At 39.7% G+C, this 22,785-nt stretch overlaps 1 long non-coding RNA gene across 1 annotated transcript in view; it reads left to right on the forward strand.

The window, feature by feature from the left end:
- Window positions 1–17,282, forward strand: part of LOC125110014 (uncharacterized) — a 44,735-nt gene extending 27,453 nt beyond the window's left edge. Inside the window, exon 4 of the long non-coding RNA XR_007130414.1 lies at window positions 17,129–17,282. This is a non-coding gene — a long non-coding RNA (uncharacterized LOC125110014). The remainder of the gene's footprint in view (window positions 1–17,128) is intronic.
- Window positions 17,283–22,785: the final 5,503 nt, after the last annotated feature.

Consider the following 22,785-nt stretch of genomic DNA (forward strand, 5'->3'; position numbering starts at 1 on the left):
GGGATGATCTAATATACTCAATCGACAGTAGAAAACATCTCTTCAGCATTGTTTGACTACTTCATTGCAATATTCATTATATCATTAAGGAATATTGAAAGCTGTAATGTTTGATGCTACAAATTTCTAGTCCAATTAACATTTCTTAACAAAGCCTCCGTTCTCATGGAGCTGAAAATCTGGTAGAGGGGAGAGAGCCAATAAGCAGGTAAACAAAGACATAATGCCGTGATACTGATAGATGCTGGGAATTTGGGAGGTAAGGAGACAGAGAATGACAGGGGATGCATAAAAAGCAGTCCTCCAAGCAAATGGAATTAGTTCAGCATGTTTCAGGATCCACAAGGAAGCTTCTGAGGCTGAAGAACAAGGAGAAAGGGGAACAAGGTGGAAGGTGAAATCAGAACAGGTAGACTGTAACTGGATTGTTCAAGGCCCTCAAGACAAGTGAGTGGAAGCTCTTACAGTGTCGAGAATCACATTATGTTTCCCTTGGGTCCACAAATCATACAGGTAAGACCTCAAATTTTATGACCCAATTTTTTCTGTGGACTTCTATTCTTGTGCTTTTATCAAAAATTATCGACTCTTACTTTATTTCCTTACCACATGTCTTAGGAAAAATTAATTTTGAAAAAACTAAAAATTTATTTAAAAAATCATTGGAAAAAATAAATTAAATCCAGAGCTACTTAACTCCTGAATTAATTGGAATCTTGAAAAACTTCTGTGTCCTTTGCTTGAAGAAAATATTTGTACAATTGAGTTGCTGAACAAAATTATTAGCCTTAGGGAATCCATTTTATCCATGATAGAAGTCTTTGTAGTGACTAAGAATACTTTCCAAATTTCTTGAATGCAAAGCTTTAGAAAAATAACTCACTAAGCTGCCAAATGCACAAACAGACACCCATAGAACCTAAAGGCAACCATAAAGGAGACATGAATGCAGAGACACATAAATTCCTAAAACTTGCCAAGCACATGCATGAATAATCTGTATACAAGAAGTATATATATATATATATATATATATATATATATATATATATATTATATAACAATATAATATATATAATAACTGCTGATTACACATACTAACTACCATTTTTTAAGCACTTACTCTGCCATTCACCTGTGAGAATCTGTACTAGTTTGCTAGGCCTAGCAATGTACCACAGACTGTTTGTTTAAACAGAAATTCATTTTCTCACATTTCAGCAGGCTGGAAGTCTAAGATCAAGATATCGGCAGGTGGCATTTCTTCGAGTCCTCTCTCCTTGCCTTGTAGATGGCAGCCTTCTTGCTGTGCCCTCATCTGGTCCTTCCTTTGTGAATGCTCAGCCCTATGTCTCTGCATGCACAAGTTTGTTTTTTTTTTTAAGATTATTTATTTATTCGACAGACAGAAATCACAAGTAGGCAGAGAGGCAGACAGAGAGAGAGGAGGAAGCAGGCTCCCTGCCAAGCAGAGAGCCCGATGCGGGACTCAATCCCAGGACCCTGGGATCATGACCTGAGCCAAAGGCAGAGGCTCAACCCCCTGAGCCACCCAGGCGCCCCCTGCATGCACAAGTTTCTTATAAAGACAGATTGGATTAGGCCCCACCCCCAAAGACCTCACTTCAACTAAATAACCTCTTTAAAGACCCCATCTCCAAATACAATCACATTCTGAGTTATTGGGGGTAGGGCTTCAACAGATGAATTGGAAGAAGAGGGAAAGAAAAACTCAACCTATAACACTGCCACTTACTTATGAAGATAAAATATTGGATAAGATGCTATTCCTAGGGACGCCTGGGTGGCTCAGTTGGTTAAGCAGCTGCCTTCGGCTCAGGTCATGATCCCAGCATCCTGGGATCAAGTCCCACATCGGGCTCCTTGCTCAGCGGGGAGCCTGCTTCTCCCTCTGCCTCTGCCTACCACTCTGTCTGCCTGTGCTCATGCTCGCTCCCTCTCTCTCTCTTTCTAACAAATAAATAAATAAAATCTTTTAAAAAAAAAAAAAAGATGCTATTCCTAGAACAGGTGACAACGTGATTAGTGCTATCATACAAGTATGTTAAGTTGGTCATATGCCTTGGGAGCACAGAAGAAAGAGGGCAGATTCTTCTTTGATGGAGGGACTGGAAGTAAGCAGAAGACTTCATGGAGGAGGTTACTTTTGAAGTGGCTTCAGAGGACAATTAGCACAATTGTCCTTCAGAGGACAATTAGGTGTGCCAGCACCCATGGTCACTGGGTGAATTACAAATTCACCCTAAATTATAGGTTGCCTCTTAACTATTCAGTAAATTATAAGACATGCGTAAGAAGCACTAAGGTGCTATGTAAATGTTCAGTTTTTCTTCCTTTTATAAATCAATTAGCTAAATTACTATATTTCCTATTCCTCCAGAAAACAAATTGCTAAATGAAAATCTAAATACATAATCTCTTCATTTGCCTCCTTTACTTATAGACTAATGCTTGGCAAAATATTTTGTTGTTTCCCGTTGCTTTTCTCACCTATCTTTGCTTTCTTTGGTTTTACAAAATAATTTAAATAAGTCTTGGATCTTTTTTTCTGGGGTGGAGAGAGAGATACTATAGGAATTTTACATGTGATTGCTATGATTGATCACAACATCTGAAAATAACTACTAAATGTAGTTATTGATGGAATATATACTTAGCAAAGTTCTATATTTTTCTTAAGTTAGAGAAGTCCTTGAATTGACCTCAAGTTGAATTCTTTATAGCTCTTTTGTTATAATACCTACAAAATTGTTCTCTTAAAATGAAAGTCACATGCAAATTAGAACAAAGTTCTTATATCAAGATAGCTTCTATAAGTCTGAAAAGATCTTGGTGTAAAATTGCAAGCCACTTTAACTTTCCTCCAAATTATTCCAGATATTACTCCTAGAGAGAGCTTTCTTTTCCTAGAGAGAACTTTGGGTTTTGTTGACAAGTGCTCTTCCCCCAGAGAAATTGGTTGGACAGGAATCGATTTCTGTGGTCTTTTGTGGTTTCTGTGGCTTGCACTATGATGAGTGGATCCGATCCGTAATGTATTCAGAAATTATATTCCCCCTACCTTTGTAGCATGTCACTGCAATAAAATCCCAACTCTACTAATTCCGTTAGGAAGAATGAAAGTGTTTTCTACTAAGTTAGAATGTTTTGAATTTTCTTGTACTTTTCTCAACTCTTATTGCTGCAAAACTACATCCTGAAGTGAATGTACGAAACTGTATATAGCTAAAATATGCCAAACAAATAATAGAGATTATTTCCTAGAGGAGCTCATAATCACAGAACAAGTGGCATCTTGACAACTTGTGTTGATTTTGTTGATGAATATTTTATCTTAAATATTAAAATGTCACGTTCCTCATAATTGTCATAGCTTAACTGGAAATGACTTGAAAAATAGCTTGTTTTAAAATTTAGCAGATTAAATGCAATGTGCTATACTGGATTGAATCCTGGACTAGAAAAGAACATTAGTAGAAAACTGGGTAAAAATCCTTATACAGCCTGGAGTTTAGTTAATAGTAATGTAACAGTGTCAATTTCCTAGTTCTGACAAATGCATCCTGGCTAGGTAAGATGATAACATCAGGTGACATTAGGAGATGAAGGACAGACATACAGGGACTCTCTCTGATATCTTTGTGACTTTTCTGTAAAACTGAAATTGCTCTGCAATAAAAAGATTATTTTTTTTAACTCAAAAAAGTTTTAGCAAAATGTTGAAGTTATATTTTCCAGTCTATCTCCATGAATAAGAGGAGCAGACCTGCAAGTCCAGGCATCTGGATTAGATTTGCGACTATGGGGAAAAACAAGACAAAGAAGCAAGATGCAAAACCAAAAAGACTAGAACCGAAAGAGCTTCCAGGTGGGAGGTTCAAAGCTGACAGATGGCTCTTGACTGGAGAGGAAATCCTCAAGGTTGTCAGTATAGGTAGTCACTAAATGCTAATGTAACCTAGAAGCAAAATTTTATTTTTATTTTTATTTTTTTTAAGATTTTATTTATTTATTTGACAGAGAGAGACAGCCAGAGAGGGAATATAAGCAGTGGGAGTGGGAGAGGGGGAAGCAGGCTCCCCGCTGAGCAGGGAGCCCGATGCAGACTAGATCCCAGGACCTCAGGACCCCAGCAGAAGGCAGACACCCAACAACTGAGCCACCCAGGTGCCCAAAATGAGATTTTAATAACAGAATATTTTATAAATACAAAAGATATATGTAGATGAGAATGATGGATTGAGCTCTGATAGATGTACCTTTTTTTTTTAGATTTTATTTGTTTATTTATTTATTTATTTGAGAGAATGAGCGAGAGAGAGCATGAGAGAGGAGAAGGTCAGAGGGAGAAGCAGACTCCCCAAAGAGCTGGGAGCCCGATGCGGGACTCGATCCTGGAAGTTTGGGATCATGACCTGAGCCGAAGGCAGTTGCTCAACCAACTGAGCCACCCAGGCGCCCCATCTGATGGATGTACCTTTTAAAAGTACTTTGAAACTTAGACTGTACCTGTCAAACATGTGGAAGCTGTTGGTTTCGGAAAGCCAAGGAAGTCACTGAATATTTACAGAATTGACTCTTGCATTTCTGATGTTGTAAAACGGGGTGACAAAGTCTTCTGTCATTATCCTTGTTCTCTGGTTCTGGCTCTTTCTCATTCTGTTTGAGATCACCCTGCAATTTTTAAGCATGAGGGTGTGATCCTAAGAATCTTTTCTACTCATACATTTTCAGTATTAAATTGGCTAATTTTTGTATGAAGTGCCAACCTCTTTTAAAAATAAAGGTAAAATAGCAGCTGGGAGTCGACCTCAGCATGGATTCCTGGCGCTCCTCCCTTTCTCCCATAGGCCCTGTTCAGTCAGAGGTGGGCACATGACCCGGTCCAGTCAAACATGATGCCTGGTTTCTGTGGTCATGCAAACAAACCAGAATGATGCCAATGTAGAAGAGCGAGGAAGAACCCCGCTAGGCTAAGAGGAAGAGACAAGCTTGAATCCAAGCTCACCTGTCTGAAAGGACAAAGGTGACAGCCGACTGAGAGGCCCCTTTTGCCTCTAGCCAGCATTCCAGGACAACTGAGAGTCAAATGTAATTCTTCTTGCAGATTTGAGAAGCTGAATCCCGTGTCTCAATCTAAAATCAGTACAAAGGCGTGAGACAGAAAACACACCAGAGACTCAGTAAAATTTAGGGAACCTTGTGTCCCTTGCCCCTTTCTCATAAACAGTGGTGCTCTTCCCTGCCAAGTATAGTTAAAAGTCGTGCCCATGGCAGAACACTACCATCCACTGGGCTGCAGCCTCAGTAACCATCATGGGGCAGAGCCTATAGGGTGGGCAAAGCTGAGATCTGTTAAGAGAATCAAACTATGAGGACAGAGTAATATTTCTGGTATTGCACTTAGTTTATGAAATCTCCACATAGGATATTGGGGAAAAGCCAGCTGAGATCTGAAGAGGATTGCATTGCCAGAAAAACCCAACTTGGAAACAAAGCCTTTGACTGTTCAAAGCCTAAAGCAATACCCAGGCTCCTTAACGAGAGCAACAAGAAGTTGGTGGCTAAGGCAGTGGCATCCGAGAATATGATGGGGATGGGAGACTTGTTTCCCACATGCACGGACCTAGGGGCAGCAAAACTGAACCACTAAAGAACTTACTGCAAGGGAAGCAATTGGAATGCTATTTGTATTGCAGGCCCAGGAGCAGCCCTGTTTCCACCTGACCAGCAGGAAAGCATATGGCCCAGAGACATAGACTTTAAGACAAGGTAGTCACTGGATGAGACCTTATGTTGTCTTGTTGGGAGATGAACGGTACGTGGGGCTGTTAGGTTAATTCATTATGGGGCATTTTGGAATTTGCCTTTCAGAAAGGCAAGAGTGTGAATGATAACAGCGAACTGTGATAACGTACTGTGCTGCCCAGTACCTTCCTTAATTTGGCTGGCCATCGTGTTGTTTCTCTCTTGCAGTACCAGATCCTCTCTTCTGGAACAGATATGGGTACATGTTAGAAACCCACCCAGTCTTAATCCTGCATTCCCCAAACATGGTGATGAGTATAGAGGTGGGCATGTGACCCACACAGAGGCTGTGAGTCCCTCATGGGGTTGATATGTAGACATTAGGGGAGAGAGGTCTCTTCACAATGAGATTCCAAAAGCAGATGCTGTAAGCCTAGAGCTGTGGGCAACCTAATTCTCTGGCAGTCTGGAAGAGGGGAGAAAATGAGGTCACTACACAGAGGAAGCTGAGCTGAGACTTGGGGGGAGGGTAGAAGAGAGAGACTTCATAATATAATTTCCACCTGGGCCTGAAACCAGATCCTTCCATGAACTTCTCTTTCCCTCCTCCTCCCTCTCCGTTCAAATCCTTTCCCTTTTTGGCTTAAATTAATTTGAGTTGCGTTTCTGTGAATTTCAACTAAAGTAGTCTTCATGTATTTTTATTTTTCTAGATATAAAAGTAATGCATGCTCACTCTGAAAGAAAATTATTCTCTCATGCTTTGAGTATAACCAGGCTAGCATTTTAGAGATTTCACAGTATTTTAAATGCTTGTTTTACATAGTTATGATCATAATAAATTTATTTTGCATAGTTATGATCATAGTAAATATTCAAGCTTAATCTCCTGCTTTTCTACTTAATATTATAACATTTTCCCATGTTCTTAAACCACCTCATAAATAAAATTTCTAAAATTTTCTCTATTATTAGATACTTTTGAAATATTATAATTATTTTGGATTATAACCCTAGCATTTGTTTTCTAAAATACGATTACTGGGACTAAGTATTAGAACATTTTAAAGGCTCATGATATGGAAGGTTGTTATTGTTGTTGTTGTTTAGGATTTTTTTATTTATTCATATGCAAGAGAAATTAAGAGCATGAGCAAGGGGGAGGGGGAGAGAGAGAGGGAGAAGCAGACTCCATGCTGAGCAGGGAGCCCAACTCAGGCTCAATCTTAGGTTGCTGAGATCATGACCTGAGCCGAAGGCAGGGACACTCAGCCCACTGAGCTACACAGGTGCTCCAGCTCATGATATATTTTAAGTATTATTCTTTTTTTAGACAAATACAAATATACACAAATGAAAATGCATTCTTCGTGGGTAATCAGGATTCAATGAATCAAATATGTAGGATTAAGTAAGAGGAAAAATATTAGATACCATTAGACCCTCAATGAATAGTACCTTTAAGGGGCAGAAAGTATCCTGAATTAATCCAATTTGAAATTTAATTCACATAAAATTATAGAAAATTTTTAAAAATATTTATTTATTTGACAGAGTGATAGCACAATTAGGAAGGGTGGCAGGGAGAGGGAAAGGGAGAAGCAGGCTCCCCGCTGTGCAGGCGATGTGGGGCTCAATCCCAGGACTCTCAGATCATGACCTGAGCCACAGGCTGCAGAATAACTGACTGAGCCACCCAGATGCCCCACAATTATAGAAATTAAAAGAAATAAAAATATGGATATTCAATGATGGCATATATATATACACCCCCCCCCCAATTGACAGAATCTTTTAAAAGTATAAGCATTTTCCCAGTATGGAAGTTATATATAAAACAACACATGATACCACTGACACCTTTTTTTTTAAGGGTTGATTTATTGAGAGAGAGAGTGGGGGGAGGAGGGGAAAGGGAGAGAGAATCCCAAGCAGAGGGCTCAAATTGGGGCTTCATCCCATGACTCTGAGATCAGGACACTGAGATCATGACCCAAGCCAAAACCAAGAGTTGAACACTTAACCAACCGTGCCACCCAGGCACCCCTACCACTAACAGCTTTTTAAAAATGATAATGTGCATCATCACTGAAGAGACAGGTACAGTTCTGGGAAGGGCACAAATTAGTTTAACCCTTTGGGGACAGGTTGGCAACTAATTTATTTTTTCATTAATGAATAATTAACCCATCATTTAAATTGCTTTATAGTAGTCCACTAAGGGCATATATTTACTTAACCAATATTCTATTTTTTTTATTTTTTTTCAGTGTTCCAAGATTCATTGTTTATGCACCACACCCAGTGCTCCATAATACCTCCTTAATACCCACCACCAGGCTCACCCAAACCCCACCCTCATCCCCTCCAAAACCCTCAGTTTGTTTCTCAGAGTCCACAGTCTCATGGTTTGTCTCCTCCTCCAATTTCCCCCAACTCAATTCTCCTCTCCTTCTCCCCCATGTCTTATTTTTAGAGATTCTGATTGCTTCCATCATTGTACTATTGCAATCTTTTATATATTTCATTTGTATTAATTTAATACATTATATTTTATATAATTTTAATATATTATAATTTAATGTATTTAAATATATTGTGAATTACTTTTTTGGGACTGATTTCCAGAAGTGAGATTATTGAGTCAAAGGTAACTGAATCAAAAATGACAAAATCAAACATTTCTGGTTCTTGATGGAGATTGCTAAATTACTTTTTTTTCCTTGTGTTTTCAAAGATTTTATTTATTCATGAGAGACAGAGAAAGAGAGAGAAGCAGAGGGAGAAACAGGCTCCCCGTGGAACAAGGAGCCTGATGCAGGACTCAATCCCAGGACCTTGGGATCAGCTGACAGCTGATGCTTAACCAACTGAGCCACCCAGGTGCCCTATTAAATCACTTTTCAAAAAGAGCTATCAGTGTACCATTGCCAACAGCATCTTGCCCTTAATCTAATCAGATTAATCTATTACATTATTTTAATAATAATGTCTCTAATCTACTATTTTAATGTTTTGCTCATTTAAGAGGTAGACATTGATATCTGGTTTTAAAGATTTTATTTTTATTTATTTGACAGAGAGAGATCACAAGTAGACGGAGAGGCAGACAGAGAGAGAGAGAGAGAGGGAAGCAGGCTTCCCGCCGAGCAGAGAGCCCGATGTGGGACTAGATCCCAGGACCCTGAGATCATGACCCGAGCCCAAGGCAGCGGCTCAACCCACTGAGCCACCCAGGCGCCCTGATATCTGGTTTTAAATTTTTAAATTACTAGCAAGGATCAGTCTTCCTGAATATTTATGTAAGGTTATGTTCATCTTCAATTACATAACCTTTTTTTTAAGATTTTATTTTATTGATTTGAGAGAGTGAGGGAGAGAGCATGTAGCACAATCGAGTGGGGAGGGGGGAGGCAAAGGGAGAAGGAGAAGCAAGCTCCCCACTGAGCAGGAACAAGGGGCTGGGCCCCAGGACCCTGGGATCATGACTGGAGCTGAAGGCAGGTGCTTAATCTGCCACTGAGCCACCCAGGTGCCCCATAATCTTTTCACCAGTGAGAAGGCACTCTTTTCAAGACTGCTTCTGTCACATTGGGAAGATACATGTTAGCCTCTTCTGTCTTTTGCCACTCTGATTAATCAGTGCCCACAGAATCTTACTAAGGTCCCCAAATGCCTATCCAAAAAATTGTGTCAGGAACACTTAAGAAATAATACCTGTGAAATCTATTAAAAATGCAGATTCTTAAATTCCACGGTCAGAGTATCTGAATCTGCAGGCCTGCAGTATTTTTTAACAGTTCTACAGGTGAAGCTGAGACGTCAGATTTGGACACAATACTCTAAAGCAGAGGTTCTTAGAGTGTGGACCGAAAACAGCAACATCACCTGGGAGCTTGTTAACAACGCAAGTTCTTGGGACCCCACCCCAGACATATTGAATTGCAAACTCTCAGTGTGGGGCTCAGTAATCTTTGGGTTTGTGTTTGTTTGTTTGTTTGTTTTAAAGATTTTATTTATTTATTTGAGAGGCAGAGAGCAGGAGCAGTCGCGGGGTGAGGGACAAAGGAAGAGGGAGTAGCAGGCTCCCCACTGAACAGGGAGCCCAGTGTGGGGTTCCATCCAGAGCCTAGGATCATGACCTGACCCGAAGGCAGACACTTAATCCAGTGAACCGACCAGGCATCTCCAAACCGTGACAATTTTAAGAGTGAAAAGTGATATAAATACTAATTATACTAAGACGGGGTATGTGAACTGGAATGGTGACAAGCAAACAGCAAAGTATGGTCACTCTTTTTTTTTTTTTTTAAGATTTATTTATTTATTTGAGAGAGAGAGAGTGGGGGGGTGAGGGGCAGAGGGAGAGGGAGAAATTACCTCTTCTCCCTTGTGTCTCACTGACGGACAGTAAACCCAAGTGCTCACCTGGTACATAAACCAAAGGAGCCTCCTAGGTTCCCCCTAAATTTCCCTTTCACCTCCCTGTGTAGTCAAGGGGTGAGCATGAGACATAAACTAGACCCAACTATACTTTTGTTCTAAAATTCTTATTTTTAAATTTAATAAAATTCTTACTGTAGAGAATTTAAAACGTGCACAAAAGTAAAGGAACAACATGTTAATCTCCATAAACTCAAACTCATTCTGAACAATGATTAATAGATGGCTATTCTGACTTATCTATACACTTCTCCATTTCCTCCAGGCTCCATGGTTTTTTGAATCCAATCTTACAGATGTAACATTAAGGAATATTTTTCCCTCTATTACTAATATAAGCCATTAGACTAATATAGGTTAGTTTGATGAAAATATTGTTTTTTGCTAGAAATGATACATTTAAAGGTCATTTCGGGGTCCAGTACTAAAACTGACAACACCTGAAAAAAAGTATTTTCTTCTCAGGAGGAAAGAAGAAATGTCAAGTTCTGGTCACCTGTCTTTTTCTAACTGTCTCTTTCTCTTACTCCCAAAGTCAAACACAGTTGCATCAATTTTACTTAACTTGATCAGATTTATTTAAGTCCATATATATCATGTATCATTTAACTCCTAAAAAGATTAAAAACTATATTTCATTGCTCTAAAATTGCTTTACTGAAATTTTCAGTATTCAGCTATTGTTAAGTTATTGTTAATTTTTGTTTATTGTGGTTATGTATATATAACATAAAATTTGTCATTTTAACCATTTTTTACATTTTTTAATGATTTGTTTATTTATTTTAGAGAGAGAGAGAGAGAGAGAGCGTGGGAGTAGGGGGAGGGGCAGAGGGAGAGAAAGAGCCCCGATACAGGACTTGACCTCACAACCCTGAGATTACCGCCTGAGCTGAAACCAGGAGTTGGACATTCAACCAACCACACCACTCAGGAGCCCTATCATTTTAACCTTTATTAGGTGCACAATCAGCGACATCAAGTACTTTCACAATGTTGTGTGATCAGGGACTTGGCATTTTGAGCAGTATAACACAAGGGGAAAGTACCCAAACAAGACCAACTAGGGATCCCTACTGCTGAAATCTTCAGGATTAGAGGAAACGAACTGTATAACTAATATTCTGAAAGTTGCCTTCTGAAGTAGTTTGGACTAGTTTGGATTTTCCCTTGAAAGACAATAGGGGCGCCTGGATGGCTGAGTTGTTAAGTGTCTGCTTTCAGCTTAAGTCATGATTCTAGGGTCCTGGGATCGAGCCCCACATCAGGTTCCATGCTTAGTAGGAAGCTTGCTTCTCCCTCTGCCACTCCCCACCCTTGTTTTCCCTCTCTTGCTCTCTCTCTCTTTCTCTATCTCTGTCAAATAAATAAATAAATAAAATCTTAAAAAAAAAAAAAGACATAATTGCTTCTTCCTTTTTATTGCTATGGAACTTTAGTGAGAAATGTCTGAAGATTCTTACAACATCACAGCCTTTATTCATCTCATGTGGCTTGAGCTTCAGCAGCTTGAGAGTGCAAATATTGTCACATGAACTTTACAAAACACAATGTTCCTGTTTGTGTTTCCACTTGAATATGTATGAGCCATCTCCCCTTGCATAACCCTCTGTCTGGGCATGTCCAGAGACGAGGAGCCCATATACTCACAAACAACTGTCCAGTCACCTTATGGCATCCAGCGTGTCCTCCCATGCACTTTTGCATCTCTTACCTGATAATCTATTTGCCTGAAAGTTTTTTTTTTTAATTGAGATAAGATTCATCTAACAAAATTAATAACCATTTTTAAACGTATTTATTATTTTAATTCCACTATAGTTAACATACACAGTGTTATATTAGTTTCAAGTGTATAATACAGTGGCTCAACAATTCCCAGTGCCCAACCGTCCCAGTCCCGGGATCCTGGGATCAAGCCAATAAGGGACTCGGCCTCAAGACGCCGGGATCATGACCTGAGCTGAAGGCAGATATGTAATCTGCCACTGAGCCACCCAGGTACCCCCATAATCTTTTCACCAGTAGATCTTTTCACCAATCCAATCTTTTTCTAGGCCTGTTTCTGTCACATTGGGACTCTCGCTATCTCTTTCTCAACTAAATAAAATCTTTTAAAAAGAAGTCCGTTCATGTCTTCTACCCCATTTTTTAATTGGAAGATTAGGTTTTTTCCCCCAGCACCATTTGTTGAGGAGACTTTCTCCCATTGCATATTTTTGCTTACTTTGTGGAAGATTAACTGACCATATAATCATGAGTTTATTTCTAGGCCCTCTATTCTGTTCCATGGATCTATGTGTATATTTTTTGTACAAGTACCATGCTGTTTTGATTACTACAGCTTTGTAGTAAATCTTGAAATCTGGCATGGAGATACCTCCTGTTTTATTTTTCTTTTTCAAGATTGCTTTGGCTATTTGGGGTCTTCTCTGGTTCCATACAGATTTTAAAATTATTTGTTCCAGATCTACAAAAAATGTTGTTATTTTGATAGGTATTACATTAAATCTGTGGATTGCTTTGGGGAATATGGACATCTTTAACAATATTGGTTCTTCCAATCCTTGAGCATAGAATGTATCTTTCATTTGTTCATGTCATCTTCAATTTCTTTCATCAATGTTTTATAGTTTCCAAAGTACAGGTCTTTCACCCCTTTGGTTAAGTTTATTCTTAGATATTTTATTATTTTAGGTGCATTTTTAAATGGGATTATTTTTCTTAATTTCTCTTTCTACTGCTTCATTATTAGTTTACGAAAATGCAATGGATTTCTGTATATTGATTTTGTATCCTGTGACCTTACTGAATTCATATATCAGCTCTAGTAGTTTTTTGGTGGAGTCTTTAGGGTTTTCTATATATAGTATCATGTCATCTGCAAATAATGAAGATTTTATTTGTTCCTTAACAATTTAGATGACTTTATTTCTTTCTCTTGTCTGATTGCTGTAGCTAGGACTTCTGATACTCTGTTGAGTAAAAGTGGTGAGAGTGGACATTCTTATCTTTCCTGATCTTAAGGGAAAAGCTCCGTTTTTCACCATTAAGTATAATTATTAACCATTTTAATTGTGCAATTCAGTGATATTTAGTATATTCACAATGTTCACAATATTCACAATGTTGTGTCCATCACCTCTATTTAGTTCCAAGACATTTTCATTATCCAGCCCACCAAAAAAACCCCTGTGTCTATTAGTGCCCACTCCTTATATTCTACTCCACCCAGCCCTGACAACCAGGAGTCTGTGTCTATGGATTTACCCATTCTGAATGTTTCATATAAATGGAATCATACAATATGTGGCCTTTTGTGTATGGCTTCATTCACTTAGTGTAATATTTTTGAGGTTCATCCACATTGTCATATGTATCAGTACTTCTTTCTTTTTTATGACTGAATTATATTCCACTGTATGGATATACTACATGAAGTCATCATTCAGTGGACAGTTAAGTCCTTTGGCCATTATAAATAGTGCTACTATGAAAATTTATGTACAAGTATTTGTTTGAATACCTGTTTTTAATTTGTTTGGATATACCTAGAAGCAGAATTTCTGAGTCTTATGGTAATTTTATGTATAACTTTTTGAGGAATTGCAAAACTGTCTTCCACAGTGGCTATACCGTTTTACATTTCTACCAGGAATGTACAAGAGTTCTAATTTTCCATATCCTTGTCAACACTTATTTTCCTTTTTTAAAAAAGATTTTGTAGGATTGTTTATTTATTTGAGAGAGAGAAAGTGTGGGAACAGGGGTGGGAGGGGCAGAAGGAGACTCAAGCAGATTCCCTGATGAGCATGGAGCCCAACACAGAACTTGATCTCACAACCATGAGATCATGACCTGAGCTAAAATCAAGAGTTGGTTGCTTAACTGACTGAGCCACCCAGGTGCCTCAACTCTTTTTTCCTATTTAAAAAAAAAAATACAGGGTACTAGGTGGTTCAGTTGGTTAAGCGTCTGCCCTCATCTCAGGTTATGACCCCAGGGTCCTGGGACTGAGCCCTGCATAGAGCTCCCTGCTCAATGGTGAGCCTGCTTCTCCCTCTCCCTCTGCTGCTCCCCCTGCTTGTGTTTTCTCTTGCTCTCTGCCAAGTAAATAAATAAAATCTTTTAAAGATAAAAATTTTTTAAAATGGCAACCTTAGTATGGAGTGGTATTTCATTGAGGTTTCAATTTGTCTTTCCCTAATGACTAATGATGTTGAACATCTTTTCATATGCTTGTTGTCTATTTGTGTATATTCTCTGGAGAAAAGTTCATTCAAGTTCTTTGCTTATGTTTAAAATGAGTACTAAATACTTAATCTGCCCACACCTTGATCTTGGACTTCCCAGCCTCCACAGTCATGAGAAATAAGTGTGTGCTGTGTATGAGCCATCCAGTTTATGGTATTCTGTGATAGCAGCCTGAATTAACTAAGAAAAAGGTGTGAAGATTTCTCTTATGTTTTCTTCTGAGAGGTTTTTTTTTTTAAAGATTTCTTAATTTATTTTAGAGAGAGAGAGAGAGAGCATGAGCAGGAGGACAGAGGGAGAGGGAAAAGAATCTCAAGCCACAATCCACGTTGAACACAGAGCCCAACACAGGGCTCAGTCTCACAACCGTAGGATCACCACCTGAGCTGAAACCAAGTGCCAGATGCTTAACTGACTGCACTACCCAGGCACCCCTGTTTTGAGAGTTTTATTGTTTGTAGCTTTATAGTTCTTATATTTAGGTCCTTCAACCATACATTTTTATATATTTTTGTGTATAAGTGTACTTCATTTTTTTCACACATTGTTGTCCATCCAGTTCTCCCAGATCCATTTGTTGAAGAGACTGTTCTCTCCCTCATCTAAAGGTTTTGGTGCCTTTGTGAAAAATCAATTGGCTGTAGATATGTGTGTTTATTTCTGGACTATCAGTTCTCTTTCATTGATTTAAATGCCTCTCCTTATGCAAAAACCACAGTATTTTGATTACTGTGGTATTGTAGTAAGTTTTGAAATTGAAAAGTCCCCCAGATTTATTCCTCTTTTTCAAGATTGTTTTGGCTCTTTGGAGTTCCTTGAGACCAAATAGAAATTTGAGGATTGGCTTTGCTATTTCTTCCAAAAAGTCCAAAAAGTCTTGGAGGAATTGCATTGAATCACTTTGAGAAGTATTGTCATCCTCATAATAGTAAGTCTTTTAATCCATACACATGAAATACCTTTCCATTTATTTAAGTCTTCCATAACTTCTTTCAGCAGTGTTTTATAATTTTCAGTCAGTAATTTTTGCTTCTTCTTGGTTAAATTTATTGCTAAGTAATAAATTAGCACCAACCTCAAAATTTCTGATTCAGTCCAACTAAGGTGGGGTCCAATAATTTGCATTTTTAGCAAGTTCCTAGGTAATGCTAATATGCTGGTGTGGGGGCCACATTTAGGAACTAATGATTTGGGCTAAGACTCAAGTAATAGATTTTTTGGGGAAAATATTCTCCAGACAATTTTCAGTGTGCAGCCAGGATAGAAAAATTACTTCTCTAGCACTATTTCCTCTCTAATTATAGAGAGACAGAGAGTACAGAAAGCCTAACCCTCCTAAATCAGGACACTTCGATTGAATGACAAAATAGGAAAGGAAGAAGGAAGGAATGTCAGATAGAGTTCCAGGGTGTATTAGAGACTTTCTGATAGGTTTGACCTTCATGGTGGGAAAAGAATGTTTGGATTCAGTTCCTAAATTTTACTTCTGCTTAGTTTCAAAATTTTACTTCTGTTCAGCCTTTAATCTCTACTTTTCTATGGTTATATAACTAGGGAAAAAACTGTTTCCTGAATCCCATTTGACACCTTTATATCTGGATAGAAATGCTCTCCAGAAACCTTACTGAGTACCTAATACCATAGGAACTTAGATAACTCCTGGGATAAATCTTGCTTTTATTCTGGCTCTGCCCTTCCATCTGATAATGTATTTCTTGAATTCAGGTAGCAACTGTTTAAAATTATTTGGTTGGTAGGAGATGCAGCTAAAGAACATCATTGCCCCTAGCACTAAACCATTATAGGATCATACGAACAAATGCTTCTCAACAAAGTGGCACATATAGAAATGATAATATAGTATTCATATGGCATACTGGAACAAGAAGAAGAGACTCCTTACAGCTGAAGATAAGCAGCCAGGGGTCCTGACCAGCTGCTCCAAGGACTTAGGGCAGTCAATATCTCCATTAGCTAGAACCAAACCTGCTGCATAGAAATTTCTGATGTAACCAAAGTATCAATCTACTTCATGCAGTTGCAACCTTCCATAATACATAGTATTTAAAGAAGATATCCTCAAAAAGCCATTGTTGGGGGAAAAAAAAAGAAGTCATTGTTGGCATAAATATAAATGATTTTATCTAGATCTGTTTAATTGTGCATTTACTCATGATATGTGTGAATTTGTTCCATGATACAGTTGTACAATAAATATTGCCACAATCCTGGGGTAATAATGGAAACTAAAGGGGCAGAATTAGAAAGTCTAGGATATTTAGGGAAGGTTAGTGTGGTTCCACTTCAGGTGTTCCATAATCAGGAACAGTCTCTTGAGAGCAGGTGGCTCACCTTCCTCCATGTGGAACTTGGGTGTGAGCAGATCTCCCAAGCCATGGCATCTAATATCCAACATCCTTCTGGAACTTCATACAGACATCCCTCCATCTGCACATTGTATATCTGTGGGACACAGGTCTCTGTCAAAATCAAACCCTCCTCCCCATCTCCATGGGGGCAGCTCTAGTTTAACTGCTTGTTGGGTCCATGCGTATTTTTCTTCAGGCCAAAACAAAGATGTTGGAAATGCTCTCTAATAGGTGAGAAGAGTCCAAAGGTAGTTTTCCTGATGGAAGTGGAGTAACCTTTCTATTCTTTTCAGTCTCTTCAAGGGAGTGGCTACAAATGGGCAGAAGATGCTGCTATATGAACAAATTGGCCTGCAGCCAAAGAAGAAGGTCTCTGCATCAGGAACACATATTTACAGCTGAAGCTCAAGAAATTACATGGTGACATAGTATTTAAGATTGAAGACATTGGGGGGGTACCTGGATGGCTCAGTCAGTTAAACATCCCACTCTTGATTTTTGGCTCAGATCATGATCTCAGGGTTGTGAGATGGAACCCTGAGTCAAGGCTTTGAGCTCAGCAGAGAGTCTGCTTGAGATTCTCTCTCTCTCCCTCCCCTCTGCCCCTCTCCATCCCACTTATGCTCGATCTCTCTCTCTCTCTCTCTAAAATAAATAAATCTTAAAAAAAGGATTGAAGAGGGGCACCTGGGTGGCTCAGTGGGTTAAGCCGCTGCCTTCGGCTCGGGTCATGATCTCAGAGTCCTGGGATCGAGCCCCACATCGGGCTCTCTGCTCAGCAGGGAGCCAGCTTCCTCCTCTCTCTCTGCCTGCCTCTCTGCCTGCTTGTGATCTCTCTGTCAAATAAATAAATTTTTAAAAAAAATCTTAAAAAAAAAAAAGATTGAAGAATTTTTTAGTTGTATAAATTCTGCTTTCAGGTAAAAATGCAGGATACTCTAGTTATGGACAGATTATTGTTAGTGATATGTACAGTGATAGAGGTTTTCCGCATTCAAAATAGAAATAAACTCTTTCTGGGGCGCCTGGGTGGCTCAGTGGGTTAAGCCGCTGCCTTCGGCTCGGTCATGATCTCAGGGTCCTGGGATCGAGTCCCGCGTCGGGCTCTCTGCTCAGCGGGGAGCCTGCTTCCCTCTCTCTCTCTCTGCCTGCCTCTCTGTCTACTTGTGATCTCTCTCTGTCAAATAAATAAATAAAATCTTTAAAAAAAAAAAAGAAATAAACTCTTTCTGTGTTAGATGAAACAGGTCTGGGGCTAGAAGGGGGAATGGGGTGGATCTGCACAGCATTTGAAAGTGTGAGTTAGTCTAAGTGCAAAACCAGAGGTGGACGTCAAGCAAACATAAAAACCAATACCCAGAAACTAAACTGGATTAGAGCAGCAAAAAGAGATCACAGAAGCGTGAAACTAGAAGCAGATATTAAGAAACCAAACTGGGTAAAATCCCAGACGGTTTGCGACTCTAAGTCATCAGAGAGAATGGAGCAACTTCTCTCACCAGTGAGATCTGATCTAAGCCAATTTGTACGTTCAGGAATTGTCAGCTTCTTCTGGAAAAAATAACAGATTCCAGATACCGAAGGTGGATAAGGACCCTCCTTAGGATAATGCTTCCTGTCCTACAACATCATTACTATGTTCTCTTATGACATAACCTAGTCTCAGACCTAAATTTTCCAGATACCAACATGTATTAGCCAACAGGTTGAAGAGGGTGGTCGCACACACAGTCCCTCTAACCTCAATGAAGTCCGTACTTCTTGTTCTTGGCAATCCAACAAGATAGCTTGCCTGGAAGATTCACTTGGAGGCCAACACACTGTAGGCTGACAGGATGAGCCAACCTTCCAATCAGCTCAAGGAGAAGAATTCCGTGTTAAGAAGGGTGACACAGAAGGAAACAAGTTAGCACTAGAGGCTCCGGGTGCTCAACGGCTGTTGGCCATCTGAACTGCCAGGTGCTTACCCTCCATTTATGCGAAGTGGACGTGTACCTGGATAGTATAGTTACGCCCGCTAGTACGGTCATGCTTGTAGTTATACTTCATACTAAAAAAAAAAAAAATACCTGCTATCTCTTGGTGCATGTTGGGATAGCAATACGTAAAGTACTGCGCCTGCCTCCTTTGAGGGACGGACTAGTGATTAAGGTCCCTGGACCTGCTAACTGATCCCCTCTGCCTGGGGCTTGGACTCCTGTCCAGACTGTGACATCTGGGATGTAGCACAAACACCTATACGTCAAACTAGTGTATTTTTAGGCAAATTCCAGACAAAATATCAGACACATTTAACTAATAATGTTTAAATCTAATTTTATTTCTCACAGTATTTTTTTTTCCCCTCCTGGGGTGGAAGTGAGATTGGTTTTAAAAATAGTTACCATGACTCAGAAATAGAGAAAATGCAACATGCCTTACTATTATAACTCAAGGGGCAAAAATCCTACTCAAATTAATTTAAGCAGAAGAGGCGTTAGCTGATTGTGGTCTTGGTGAGAATAGGGAAGGATCCAACCAGAGGCACTCTGGACCCAGGGACTCAAAGGATATTGAAATCTCTTCTCATTCTCTTTCTCTCTCTCTCCCTCTGCATTGTGTTTCTTCCTCACGGGTCTATTTCTCTATGTTTTGGCCTCATTCTCTTCTATTACTGATACGACTTTTTACAAGGCATGCCAGCCCCTTTAGCTTCACTTCCTTCTAGCTCCATAACCCCAGAGTCAGGGGGGCCCTCTATTTTAATTTTTTTAAGATTTATTTATTTATGTGAGAGAGAGAGAGAGCACACACCTGCGAGAGTTAGGGGATGAGGGGCAGAAGGAAGGAATCTCAGGCAGACTCCCTGGTGAGCAAGGAACGAACTCTGGGCTTGATCTTGAGTACCTGATGAGGAAAGATAAGGATTATCTCATTTTGTGTCACCTGCTCTGAATCATAACCCATGAATAATCCCTCTGGCAGGAGGTTGAGGTACTTTAGGTCACTTGACCTTGGCTTCCTGGGTGAGAGAGGACTGTTGTCAAAAGAAGGGGTGGAGCCTAACTGGGTAAAACTCTCCCTGCTGCAACCTCCCCCACCTTCCCTATTCTTTCCCCACTTTCCTTGGCTTGTGTGTGTTAAATTGGGTATTAGGAGAACAAGAAGAATCAAAGCTTTTATGTCTTGAGATTTTGTAGCACATAAACTTTGATCCACCTCCTGTTTTTCGCTAGCAGAGACCATGCAGAACAGCTGGCCTAGAACTTTCTGGAATTTCCTCCCCTGCACCCCCCACGATACCATTACAATGGAAGTCTGAAGGTAATTATAAGCAGAGTGGGCTAACATTGATCTGGAGGGAAAAAAATACCAATATACTATAGCAGCAAACATCATAACCAAAATACATGTCCTTGAAACATTGAAATTCATTGAATTGGGGACTGGTTAAGACGGCCTCTTTGCACATGTAATCATCATCTATAGATTCAAAGCTCCTGGGTTTTCCTGGTGAATTATGCTCCTGATAAATAGCTCTCTGTTTTGTGGACAATAAAATGATTCAACAAATGCCATATGTAGTATTTAGCTCTCAAGGAGACCTACGGCCTAGTTGGAACACATCCTGTTTGCTGTGCCTACTGGAGGGTAGAATGAACAGATTGCTGGTAATAGCTCACTCCACTTCGTGTCTGTCGGGTATTCGTGTGCCAGGTCAAAAACTGACCACATGCAATGTGGACACCATTATTTTTCCACTTCTCTCCGTTCCTGGGAAGCTTCAAAGAAGAACAAAGAAAACAAATTGCAAGAACACTATTCAAACAACAAATTGTGATGAGACATCTGACCTTATATTATGATGACTAATTAATAGCAGTATTGATTAAAATTTGACCAAATTTGGCCATTTTAAGTGTTAACAGAAACACTTTGATGTCATTCTTCTCAATTTTCTGGCATGAAATCCTATTAGAAAGTAGATTCTGGGGGAACCTGGGTGGCTAAGTGGGTTAAGCCGCTGCCTTCAGCTCAGGTCATGATCTCAGGGTTCTGGGATAGAGTCCTGCATTGGGATCTCTGCTCAGCGGGGAGACTGCTTCCCTTCCTCTCTCTCTGCCTGCCTCTCTGCCTGCTTGTACTCTCTGTCTGTCAAATAAATAAATAAAATCTTAAAAAAAAAAAAAAAAGAAAGAAAGAAAGTAGATTCTGAAGAGCAGTACCACTGCAGCAAAAAAGCATTCCTATTTGTATACGAAAGACAGTGACCTCATGTAGGTGGATATGACCAAAATACTAACCAAGTGACAAGTGATAACGTCTAACTTCTGCTACTTAGGAGCTAGTTGGTTGCTGAGAATTGCACTTAGGATACTGAAAATGCACACTGTTCTGCGTGCATGAATTCTACAGCACCTGGATACTCAAAGTGTAGTATGGAGTCCTGCAGCAGCACCCAAGAGCTTGTTTAAAATGCAAATGATTTGGCCCTACTCTAGACCCACTGAATCAAAAATTCTGGGAGCCGGGCCAGCAATCTGTGTTTTACAAGGCTTCTGCATGCTTCTGGTGCACCCTAATGCTGGGGGAGCACCATCCTGATTAGTGACGACCACTCTCCTGGTGGCCTGTGCTTCTGTCCAAGTACTAGAACTTGATGATGTAGAAACATGTGATGCTTGGGTCTCCCTTGTCTCCTGTTGCTACTCGTAGCGTAGACCAACCCAGTAGTCCTCCCATGTTGCAATGACTTCTTTCTCCTAACCACCCCCCCTCCACCCCGCACACACACACATTAGATGGAATGAAATGTCTCATTTTCATCCTCCCTTTTTGTAAGTCATCTGCAAGAACTTCTCAGGTTGCTTTTACTTCTGGAGTTCTAAGCTCCGTGATCTTTAACCAATGCCATATAGAGACAATGCCGTCTCTAAAAGTTAATGCTCCTCAAGCATCTATTCTCTGTAACATATATTCTTTAAAAATCCATTTTTATTTTTAACTCTTTTTTCACAAGACTGGAAGACTTGAATTTCCTATATCAGTACCAGGGCAAAATCATTTCAGCATGTATTGTAGCCAACCTTAGCCCATTCACTCCTTACTATTCATATATTAATTAAAAATTAAATTGTGGAAAGATCCTGTGAACCAGGATCAATCAGTATCCACAAATGCTTAAGTGTATGTTACAACCAATACTCTGTTCTAGGAGCAGCAGAATATATATAAAGGGCCTAAGACATGATCAGCATTTAACAAAATGGTCAAAGAGAACAGAGGAACTTGAAAAACTTAATGACAGTATCAGAGGGGAGTAGAAGAGCTATCTCTGGGCATTATATGATTAATTATAAAATAAATGGAAAAGTCAGTGGAGAGGAAGAGATCACTGGATTGAATAGATCTGGGCAGGTTTCATTCAAGTTTCCTTCCCTGAGCACATGTTTACAAAATACCTGCTCCAAGAAGGCCCTTGCGCAGGTGCTGCAGAGAATGTGGGACTTGAGCCAGGCATCTGGGAAAGGCAATTCAAATGGGAGGAACAACATGAGCACAGGTGTGATTTGAGGAGTTAATACACTAGGTCTGTCAACCTTCTCCTCACCTAGACCCATAACCGACCATCACCAACCCCTGGGTGTATGGTCTTTGGAAGTTGATGTTGAATTTTAGTTATTTTGTCATATACACCTGGAACAGTGGCCCATGATTTACCAGCTTGTCAGAACTGCTTTGCACAAATGCCAAGATTGCTGGTGTGCACTGATTTTATTGATAGGGTCCTGAGTTTCTGTATGGCCATGTACCAGAATGCGCCTCTGTGACCAGACCTTCATTAAAAACCTCAGACCCTGATGCTTGAACTGACTCCCCTGAATGAAGACATTTTGCACATGTCCTCTGCTAGAGAGAAAGCACATCCTATGTGGCCCTAAACAGGGAAGGATTTGAAAGCCTGTATCTG

The sequence above is a fragment of the Lutra lutra genome, chromosome 9, assembly GCF_902655055.1.
Source record: "Lutra lutra chromosome 9, mLutLut1.2, whole genome shotgun sequence".
NCBI classification, from domain to species: domain Eukaryota; kingdom Metazoa; phylum Chordata; class Mammalia; order Carnivora; family Mustelidae; genus Lutra; species Lutra lutra.